The sequence below is a fragment of the Euleptes europaea genome, chromosome 9, assembly GCF_029931775.1.
Source record: "Euleptes europaea isolate rEulEur1 chromosome 9, rEulEur1.hap1, whole genome shotgun sequence".
NCBI classification, from domain to species: domain Eukaryota; kingdom Metazoa; phylum Chordata; class Lepidosauria; order Squamata; family Sphaerodactylidae; genus Euleptes; species Euleptes europaea.
In genome coordinates, this window is record NC_079320.1 from 14904759 (window position 1) to 14915070 (window position 10312).

Sequence of the window (10312 nt, forward strand, 5' to 3'; positions counted from 1 at the left end):
TGGCGTGTGAGTAATGAGATGGCTACACAGTGCCATTTGCTCCTGCCAAGAGAGCAGAGCTTTATACCAAATCAGCTTAGCTCAACCTAGTTTGTAAGATGGTCCCTTACCTTGAAACCACTGACCTGGATCCACACCACAGTAACATTGAGTCTAGACTACTGTAATGCTTTGTACATTGGTTTCTCCTCAAACTCAACTCGGAAACTCCAGCTGGTCCAGAATACCGCAGCTTGGGTATTAATGGGAGCTAGATGAAGCATGCATGTTGTTGTTGTTGTTGTTGTTCCTATTCTGCAGATGCTCCATTGGATGCCCATCTGTTACTGGGCTCAGTTTAAGGTATTGACTATCACATACAAAGCCCTTCATGGCTTTGGCCCCTCTTACCTGAAGGACCGCCTCTCTCTCTGCGCTCCAGTTCCATCTCCCAGAAAGCCATACAGCTTGTCTTTTCAGAAGTAGGAGTAGCGGGGGATGAAAACAGCAAGCTTAGTCTCACAGGGAATGCATGCAAGTGTTCCTTCTTTGGATCATTTATTTATGAACACATGAACACATGAAGCTGCCTTATACTGAATCAGACCCTTGGTCCATCCAAGTGAGTATTGTCTATTCAGACCAGCAGCGGCTCTCCAGGGTCTCAGGTAGAGGTCTTTTACATCACCTACTCACCTAGTCCCTTTAACTGGAGATGCCGGGGATTGAACCTGGGACCTTCTGCATGGAAAGCAGATGCTCTACCACTGGGCCACAGCCCCTCCCCGAAATTTCATGAAGCTGTCTTATACTGAATCAGACCCTTGATCCATCAAAGTCAGTATTGTCTACTCAGACTGGCAGCAGCTCTCCAGGGTCTCAGGTAGTGGTCTCAGGTAGAGGTCTTTCACATTACCTACTTGCCTAGTTCCTTTAACTAGAGATGCCGGGGATTGAACCTGGGACCTTCTGCATGCCAAGCAGGTGCTCTACCACTGAGCCACAGCCCCTCCTTACTTACTTATTTAATTAACTTACTTAATTTAACCTCTGCCTTTCTTCCCAATGGGGACCTAAAGAGGCGTACATCATTCCCTTTCATGTTATCCTCACAACAACACTGTGAGGTAGGTAAAACTGAGCATGTGCGACTGGCCCAAGCTCACCCAGCAAGCTTCCAGGGCAGAGTGGGGATTCGAACCTGGGTCTCCCTGATCCCAGTTCCACGCTTTAACCACTACACTACATTGGATCATGTTGGACATCATGCTGAAACATAGCTAGGTGACTGACAGTGTCATCCTAAGCAGAGTTACACCCTTCTAAGCCCTTTGACTTCAGTGAACTTGGAATAGTGCAACTCTGCTTAAATAGCACTGTTGAACTAGCACTGAAAAGCACAGTTTGCCTGAAGCATTGATTGATCTGTAATTACAGTCGCTCCGTGGTGGGTCTGTATTCTGTACCTTGTACGGAACATCTGAAGTCGTATCTATGTCTCATTCTAATTAGACACGAAGAAACCGCCATGTAAGAAATCAACTGTACAGGCAGTATATAGGAGTTAATAATATGCACACATCAGGCAGAACACCTTTCACTAAGAATGACGTTCATTTCTTACTATCACTGTAAGCAACTGTGCAATACCCACTTCTCCTGTCACTGTCATACATTTGCCTTGCATAACACAAAACCAAACCACAAGGAGTGTATTTGACTTGGTTCCAAAAACACGTACCCCTCAAGAATGTACTTCACTTACTTGAATACCATTGATGTAGTGGTTAAGAGCAGTGGTTTGGAGCGGTGGAGTCTGATCTGGAGAACCGGGTTTGATTCCCCACTCCTCCATATGAGCGGCGGAGGCTAATCTGGTGAACTGGATTTGTTTCCCCACTCCTACACATGAAGCCAGCTGGGTGACCTTGGGCCAGTCACAGCTCTCTTAAGATCTCTCTCAGCCCCACCTACCTCACAGGGTGTCTGTTGTGGGGAGGGGAAGGGAAGGTGATTGTGTGCCAGTTTGAGTCTCCCTTAAGTGGTAGAGAAAGTCGGCATATAAAAACCAACTCTTCTTCTTCTTCAACACGCTGATAATGATTGCTGATTGCAAGCTGTTACAGAAGGCCTCACGATTTGCCTGGGTTAGAAAAGGCTGCACAGTAAGAGGTCTGCGGAGGTTCTAAATGGTCAGATCCTGCCCTCAACCTCTTCACATATGTGCTTAGGCTCTTAGCCTAACAACCAATTAATGAGAAGTGCTTGGGAAGGGGGGGGGGCAAGACCCATTGCTGTTAATCGCACCCTCTTCGGTGTTCCTTTGACCTTGTTTGATTGTGCAAACAAGACTCGTGGTAGGGGTAGGGTGTTAGATGTAGCTCCATTATTTGGGGGGCATTATTTACAGAACACGACTGCGGAGGCGGCAGTTTGAATCAAAAAGTCGGAAGAGAGGCTTCTTAACATTGTAGGGCCATTTCTCTACTGAAAATTTCTTCCCATGAGTTTTTTTCCCCTACCTTACAAGCAAAAATATTTTGGCCATTTATGCATGGGAGATTTTGCCTTGGATTTGCCGCTCTCTAGATGCACATTTCCCCCCATCCAAATTCTCAGAACTCAAAACTAAGCCCCCATGCAGAGTTTGGAGAATTCGGATGGGGAAAATGTGCATCTACAGAGCACCAAATCCAAGGCAAAGCATCCCATGCATAAATGGCAGGGTTGCCAGGTACCTCTTCAGTACTGGCCATTGGACTCTATGGTATTGAAGTCCTTCCCCTCCTTAAACCCCGTCCTCCTCAGGCTCCGCCCCCAAAACCTCCTGCCGGAAGCAGAGGGACCTGGCAACCCTAGCCATGCAAGATATGAAGCATGTACCTGTCAATCATATTTTCTAGCTGTCTGCTAACTCTTCATAGAGAATCTCTATAATTAATTTCAAAATTGGTGGCTAAGCAGCTTGCTTTCCCCCAGTTTCCTGTTTGTTTGATTCCCCCCTCCCGTGTAGTTGTGCATATTGTTCACTGTGTGCTGAAGCTCTGCATCATTTTTTGTACAGCAGCTGCCTCCCTTCCTTCTGTCTGAAACAAGGACCCCACTCCACTACCTGCAACTTTCACTCCGCAGCCTGAGTAATCAACCATTCCAATTCAACAACCATTAATTTAACATTTTGAAATGGCCTGCAACAACCTTCTTTTGACCTCACTAGGAGACAGTCTCTGAATTTTACTGAGCACAGCTATGAGTCAACCAGTTTTATCTGGAGACTGTAATGAGGAGAGCCTATCGAGCAGAAGCAGTTCCAAAGGACTCCAAACCGGAATCCAATTGGACATCAGACTCCACGTTCTGAACTCACAAGGGAGAAAGAGGATAAATTTACATAAGGTTAATCTTCTTCTCTTCCGTCTCATCTACTTACAGTTCAGAGAGTGTCTGGACTTTAAATTAGCTTCTTATCCCAACAACGGGAGAGGCTAATTTCTTTTACAACTTCCAACAGACATCATTTTGTGATGGCAAACAGACTAACGACTCCAGCTCTCCAAACTGTTTCTCCAGCTCAACGTGCAAAATGGTACAAACACCTACAAGACATGTGTCATTGCAATGAGACGTCCACTCGACTTACCACTTTTCAAGACAGGATGCAGGGATGAAGGTTAGTACACCATTATTATATGAGCCTATGTGCTGAAATTTGGGTTCAGGCTGTGCAAGGAGGCAAAGAGCCAACTCATCCTTAGTAGGTTACTCTGCAGCCACAGTTGTCGCCGAGCTAGTACATATATGCTGTTTTCAATCCTGATCTGCTGCGCAGTGTTGTGAGTCCAATTTTCAAGAAGATTAAATGGTGGTGTGGAAATCTCTCTCCCACGAGAGTATGATCAGGTCAGTACGTTGGAACTTTTAAGTAAGTTATCTGGTACAGGCAGCCATGAACACATGAAGTTGCCTTCTACTGAATCAGACCCTTGGTCCATCAAAGTCAGTATTGTCTACTCAGACTGGCAGTGGCTCTCCAGGGTCTCAGGCAGGGGTCTTTCACATCACCTACTTGCCTAGTCCCATTAACTGGAGATGCTGGGGATTGAACCTGGGACCTTCTGCATGCCAAGCAGATGCTCTACCACTGAGCTACAGTTCCTTCCCAAAGCCAGTGGTTTATTGTTTTCCATCCATCCATTCACTTACTTTATTGTCGAAGGCTTTCACGGTCAGAGTTCATTGGTTCTTGTAGGTTATCCGGGCTGTGTAACCGTGGAATTTTCTTTCCTGACATTTCGCCAGCAACTGTGGCCGGCATCTTCAGAGTAGTAACACTGAAGGACAGTGTCTCTCAGTGTCAAGGGTGTAGGAAGAGTAATATATAGTCAGAAAGGGGTTGGGTTTGAGCTGAGTATTGTCCAGCAAAAGTAATGTGCTAATCATTGTCCTGTAAGTATCAAGATAATGTGCTAATGAGGGTATTTTGAAAAGACAGCATTACAATCAGCACCTTACAAACCTACAGTCTGGTTCAGGTTCGTAGATGATACATTTACTATTTGGAGCCATGGTGAAGAAAAATTAATGGACTATCTAAACCATCTTAATAATATCCATCCAAACATTCAGTTTACCATGGAAAAGGAAATTGAGGGTAAACTCCCATTTCTTGATACCCTTGTCATCCGTAAAACAAACTTTCAGTTAGGTCACAAGGTCTACTGGAAACCAACTCACACAGATCGCTACTTACACAAAAACTCCAACCACCACCCCCGACAGAAAAGAGGAATAATCAAAACATTAATGGACCGTGCAAGACGGATCTGTGAACCACAGTTTCTCAAGGAAGAAACTAATCATCTAAATCATGCACTGCTAGCAAACGGCTATTCCAAGAATGAAATCAGAAGGGCCATTAAACCAAACAAAAATCAGAAAACTCAGGAAAAACATTCTCCCATAGGAAAGGTATTCTTGCCATTTATTAAAGGAGTCACTGATAGGATGGAGAAACTTTTGAAAAAACATAACCTACAAACGGTGTTTAAACCCACCAAGAAAATACAACAAATGCTACGATCAGCAAAAGACAAAAGAGACCCCCTCACCTCTGCAGGAGTATATCGTATACCTTGCAGCTGTGGAGAAGTTTACATCGGGACCACAAAATGCAGCATACAAACAAGGATAAAAGAACATGAAAGATACTGCAGACTTGGCCAACCTGAGAAATCAGCAGTGGCTGAACTTGGACTGACACAAACAGGACACCGGGTCTTATTCCAAGACACTGAAAGACTGGACAATTCTACCAACTATTTTGTCAGATTGCACAGAGAAGCCATTGAAATTCATAAACATCAGCACAACTTTAACAGGAAAGAGGAGAGTTTAAGAATGAATAAGGCTTGGCTTCCTGTTCTGAAAACCTCCAGACTAACAAAGACAACATTCAACAATAGCCTTGCAGATTAGCTTTGGATTACACACATTAACAGATCACTTCAGGATACAATGGTTCCATATTAACATACCACACCCTCATTAGCACATTATCTTGATACTTACAGGACAATGATTAGCACATTACTTTTGCAGGACAATACTCAGCTCAAACCCAACCCCTTTCTGACTATATATTACTCTTCCTACACCCTTGACACTGAGAGACACTGTCCTTCAGTGTTACTACTCTGAAGATGCCGGCCACAGTTGCTGGCGAAACGTCAGGAAAGAAAATACCAAGACCACGGTTACACAGCCCGGATAACCTACAAGAACCAATTCACTTACTTTATTTATACCCCACCTTTACCCCCTAGAGGGCCCAAACTGGCTTACAACATTCTCCCCTTCTCCATTTTGTCCTCACAGCAATCCTGTTGGAGAGCCATGGTGCTCAGGAACCAAGAAATCTCTCACTGAACAGTGCACCATGGCTATCCCAGACAGAAGTAAGCTAGGGGTCCCATTCCTCCAATGGGGGTGGGGGATCCCCACCCTCTGTTCCCCATAGCCTGCCACCACTCTGAGTGACAGGATGATAAAAGAAAATTAAACCCCATGATGTTGGCTGTGGCATCATGTCACTTCCAGTAAAAAAAAAAACCTGAAGTGACACAGGGTAGTTCTACGAATTTCAGGAAATTCTATGGTTTTACCATAGTTTCCAGAGATTCCTAGAGCTACCTGTATCACTTTTAGTTTAAAAAAAACTTTTTAAATTCCTACTGTTTTAACTGAAGAGAACCTTGGGGTGAATTCCCTGTCTTGGTTGCACTTTTTTGGGGGGGCAGAATTCAACAAGTGGCTCTACAAATTCCTCTTAGGACATTGTCACTGACATTATCAAACAAAGTTCCTAATGTACAGCCACTTAACACAGGTTTTGTTCTGTAAATTAAAAAACCTCCAGAAATATACTGATTTTGACATCTGGGGTGCTGTTTTTACCCCAGTCCATGTAATGTATTGGAGTACAACATAACCCGTGAGTTTTTGTTTTGTTTTTTTACAAAATGCTTTTACAAAAGCATTTTCAGTGCTTTGGAAAGATGCAGACCCTCCTGATAAACCTGATGAGCCTTCCTGATAACCTAGAGAACATTTCCCTCACCACAGAGGGATATGGTCTCGGAGTAGAGAAATACCCCAAGATACAAATTTTAGTCTTGATTAATTTTAAACATTATTCAAAAATTAGGAAAGCTTAGTTTTCTAATATATTTTGTTCAAAACATAGTTCTTGTTTTTTCAAGTTGAAAAAAATATAGAGATTTATAAAGCAACAGTACTGGTGTGAGTTACTCAATATGCAAAAGGGGTAGAAGTGATTCTACTCAAATGAAACGTTCTGCCTCGTGTGAAAGTATTTTTTTTCGGGCTCTAAATGTTTGGATGTTATGAAACCCAATGACTTCTGCCAGTATAAGGAGAAAACGTTTGGGACATTTGGGACTTTAAGACACTTTTGTAACTTGGCTTGGGGCAGAAATATACTCCAGAACACAATTTTAAATGTTTTTCCCCCACATATTTGATTGAAGGTTAAAGGCTCCTACAATACTGTATACTCCAATACTTCTTCAACCGCTGTTTTCCCTGGGCAGTAATTAATTGCAGTGACTCCCATGGAGATGCTATAGATGATAAAACCTGGAGAAAAGTGTGTTCACCTGATTCATTTTGGCCTGTTATAAAAACATTGAATGGCATCTGCTCCCAAAAGATAAGATACGGTATTGATTCTATATTTGATAAAAAAGACTTTTCGAGAAGTCTAGAGGAATTAGAAACTTATTTTATGGATTTTTTAAAAGTTGCTCACGTGTATGTCTAATTGGCAGCCACTTTTCCAACCTTGTGTCTTTCTCTTTGTTCCAGCTTGTAGATTTTATTTTACTTTCTGTAGCAGCTACTAGAATTTGCCGGCATACGAATGCATTCTTCATTGCACAGGGCCAGTCCCCAGGGGACGGTAAGCCTTGTGTAGACAGCTGGGGTTAAAGTGTACAGCAGCCTGAGGCAATTCTCTGTCTTGGCTGGGCTGTCAAAACATTTAAATTTCTGCCTCCACTCTTTTGTCCCTGCTCCATTCCTCTCAGGTGCTGTTTGCCCTGAACCGCTGCAAGAGAAGTGGCACTGCCAGGCTAACAAATCCTGTGTCATTTAAAAAAGAATATGGGGACTTGTAAAAATAGTGATAGAAGGGGCCATACTGTGGTAAAGCTGAGCCAGTGTGAGAGGGAGCCAGTGTGAGTAGGGTTGCCAACCTCAAGGTAGTAGCTGGAGACGTCCCGCTATTACAACTGATCTCCAGCCGATAGAGATCAGTTCCCCTGGAGAAAATTGCTGCTTTGGCAATTGGACTCTACGGCATCGAAGTCCTGCCCCTCCCCAAACCCTGCCCTCCTCAGGCTCCACCCCCAAAAATCTCCAGGTAATTCCCAACCTAGACCTGTCAACCCTAAGTGTGAGCCAGAGTTGGAAAGTCAATACAGCGCAGTGGTTAGAATCCAGCTGGGTGACCTTGGGCAAGTTACAGCTCTGTTAGAGCTCTCTCAGCCCCACCCACCTCACAGGGTATCTGTTGTGGGGAGGGGAAAGGACTATAAGCCGGTTTGAGTCTCCCTTAACTAGTAGCGAAAGTCGGCATATAAAAACCAACTCATCTCCTTCTTCTTCAGGGCAAGGTTTTAGGAGGCCGAAGGCAGACAGTCCCCTCCTCTGCCCACCACCAGGCCCTGATCACACCTTCATTCCCTCCCACCCATCCTCATGCCTCCCACTTGCCTGTGTGTCCTTCCCCCACCTTAGGATAGCCAACCTCCAGGTACTAGCTGGAGATCTCCTGCTATTACAACTGATCTCCAGCCGATAGAGATCAGTTCAACTGGAGAAAATGGCTGCTTTGGCAATTGGACTCTATGGCACTGAAGTCCCTCCCCTCCCCAAACCCCTCCTCAGGCCGGTGATGAAGAGGGACCTGGCAACTCTACCCCGCCTGCTTGTGAGACCCCCCCCCCCCATGCTCACAGCTGCCTGTTCTGCCTGTGATGCTTTCCCTGGTGGCACTGGGAAGTGAGTGCAGCTGGGACCATGGGTAGGCTAGCCAACATCCAAGTACTAGCTGGAGATCTCCTGGGATTACAACTGATCTCTAGCCGATAGAGATGGACCAAGGGTCTGATTCAGTATAAGGCAGCTTCATGTGTTAATGTGTTCAAGGGTGGGCTAAAAATTGATAGAGCCAAAACTACATGCCTCAATTGCTCATAGTCATTTTAAGCTGGCTTGTACAATCAAGTGCTGAAATGAATTGAGTTCAGTATACAATTGTGTAGTTTTGCTCTCTGCAAAACTACAAGTTGTTTGTGGCTGCATCGTTTTCAGTTTTGCTTTTAGACCACCATGGGTAGAAATGACTTTCACATTTTGTGAGCAATCACTGTAAATACTGGTTTTGTTTCCTTTCTAGGACTGCAAAAGACCAGAGACCTGTTAAAAACCTACCATGACACATATGTAGGATTGCCAGCTCCAGATTGAGAAATACCTGGAGATTTGGGGGGGCAGAGCCTGCGGAAGGTGGGGTTTGGGGAGGGGAGGGGTGGGATGGGACTTCAATGCCATAGAGTCCAAATGCCAAAGCGGCCATTTTCTCCAAATGAACTGATCTCTGTCACCTGGAGATCAGTTGTAATAGCAGGAGATCTCCAGCTACTACCTGGAGGTTGGCAACCCTACACAAATGGCTAGCAGTTGTCTTTGCACTGGTGCTTTACAAGCTATGTAATATTACTCCAGTTGTTTATTAGTTTTAACAAGATACAAACGTCCCGTCTAAAAACTGACTACATTATTTAAATAGTATATAAAACATTAAGTTCATCATATCCAATCTACTTGGCCAAGCTTTTGAAATAAGAAATACGCTTTTAAAAATCCTATTTGCTTTGTGTCAGGCAGTGTTTTCAGAGATGCTATTCAAAGAGACCTTCCACTTCAAGAAGCATATTTTAATCAGAAATCTATTGTTAAACACATTCAATTTAATTTTCAGTCCCTTTATAACCACATGGAGCCTCACCAGTAATTGAATTCAACTGCAATCATTTGGAAAATGAATGTTCATTTTCCTCCAGTAATTATTGCAGACCAATTTGGGTGTTTGTGTGCCTCCACTGAGAAAAGTAGGTACACAAATAGAAAATCATTATCTAGCTGGTCAGATTCAGGTAATGCGGACTTACAGGAATTGATCTGCTTTCTGCTAAATCGAGTACATTTCTACAGTGCAAACAAAATGGGCAAAATAGGCTATGAGTAGGATTGCCAGGTCCCTCTTCGCCACCGGTGGGAGGTTATTGGGGCGGAGCCTGAGGAGGGTGGGGTTTGGGGAGGGGAGGGACTTCAATGCCATAGAGTCCAATTGCTAAAGCGGCCATTTCTCCAGGAGAACTGATCTCTGTCAACTGGAGATCAGTTGTAATAGCAGGAGATCTCCAGCTGGTACCTGGAGGTTGGCAGCCCTAGTTATGAGATGGTTTCAGTTCTGTCACTCTTTTAAAGAGTCAGCCACTTTGAGTATCTGTAAACAACAGAAAGGTGGTTTCAGATGGGTAGACGTATTGGTTTGCAGTAGAAGAACTGGATTCGAGTCTTGTAGCATCTCAGAGACCAACAACATTTTTGGGGTATGAGCTTTGACTCTTGAAATCTCATACCTCGAAAATCTTGTTGTTCTCTAAGGTGCTACTAGACTCGGATCTAGCTCATCAGAAAGGTGGTGTACAAAGACCCTAAATACATTTAGGAGGGATGCAAAGAAAAA

General features: G+C 44.0%; 1 non-coding gene across 1 annotated transcript; it reads right to left on the reverse strand.

Annotated features, from left to right (window-relative positions):
* Positions 1 to 689: 689 nt before the first annotated feature.
* On the reverse strand, positions 690 to 761 carry TRNAG-UCC (transfer RNA glycine (anticodon UCC)). Its single transcript has one exon. It is a non-coding gene; the product is annotated as a tRNA-Gly (tRNA).
* Between the last annotated feature and the right edge of the window lie 9551 nt (positions 762 to 10312).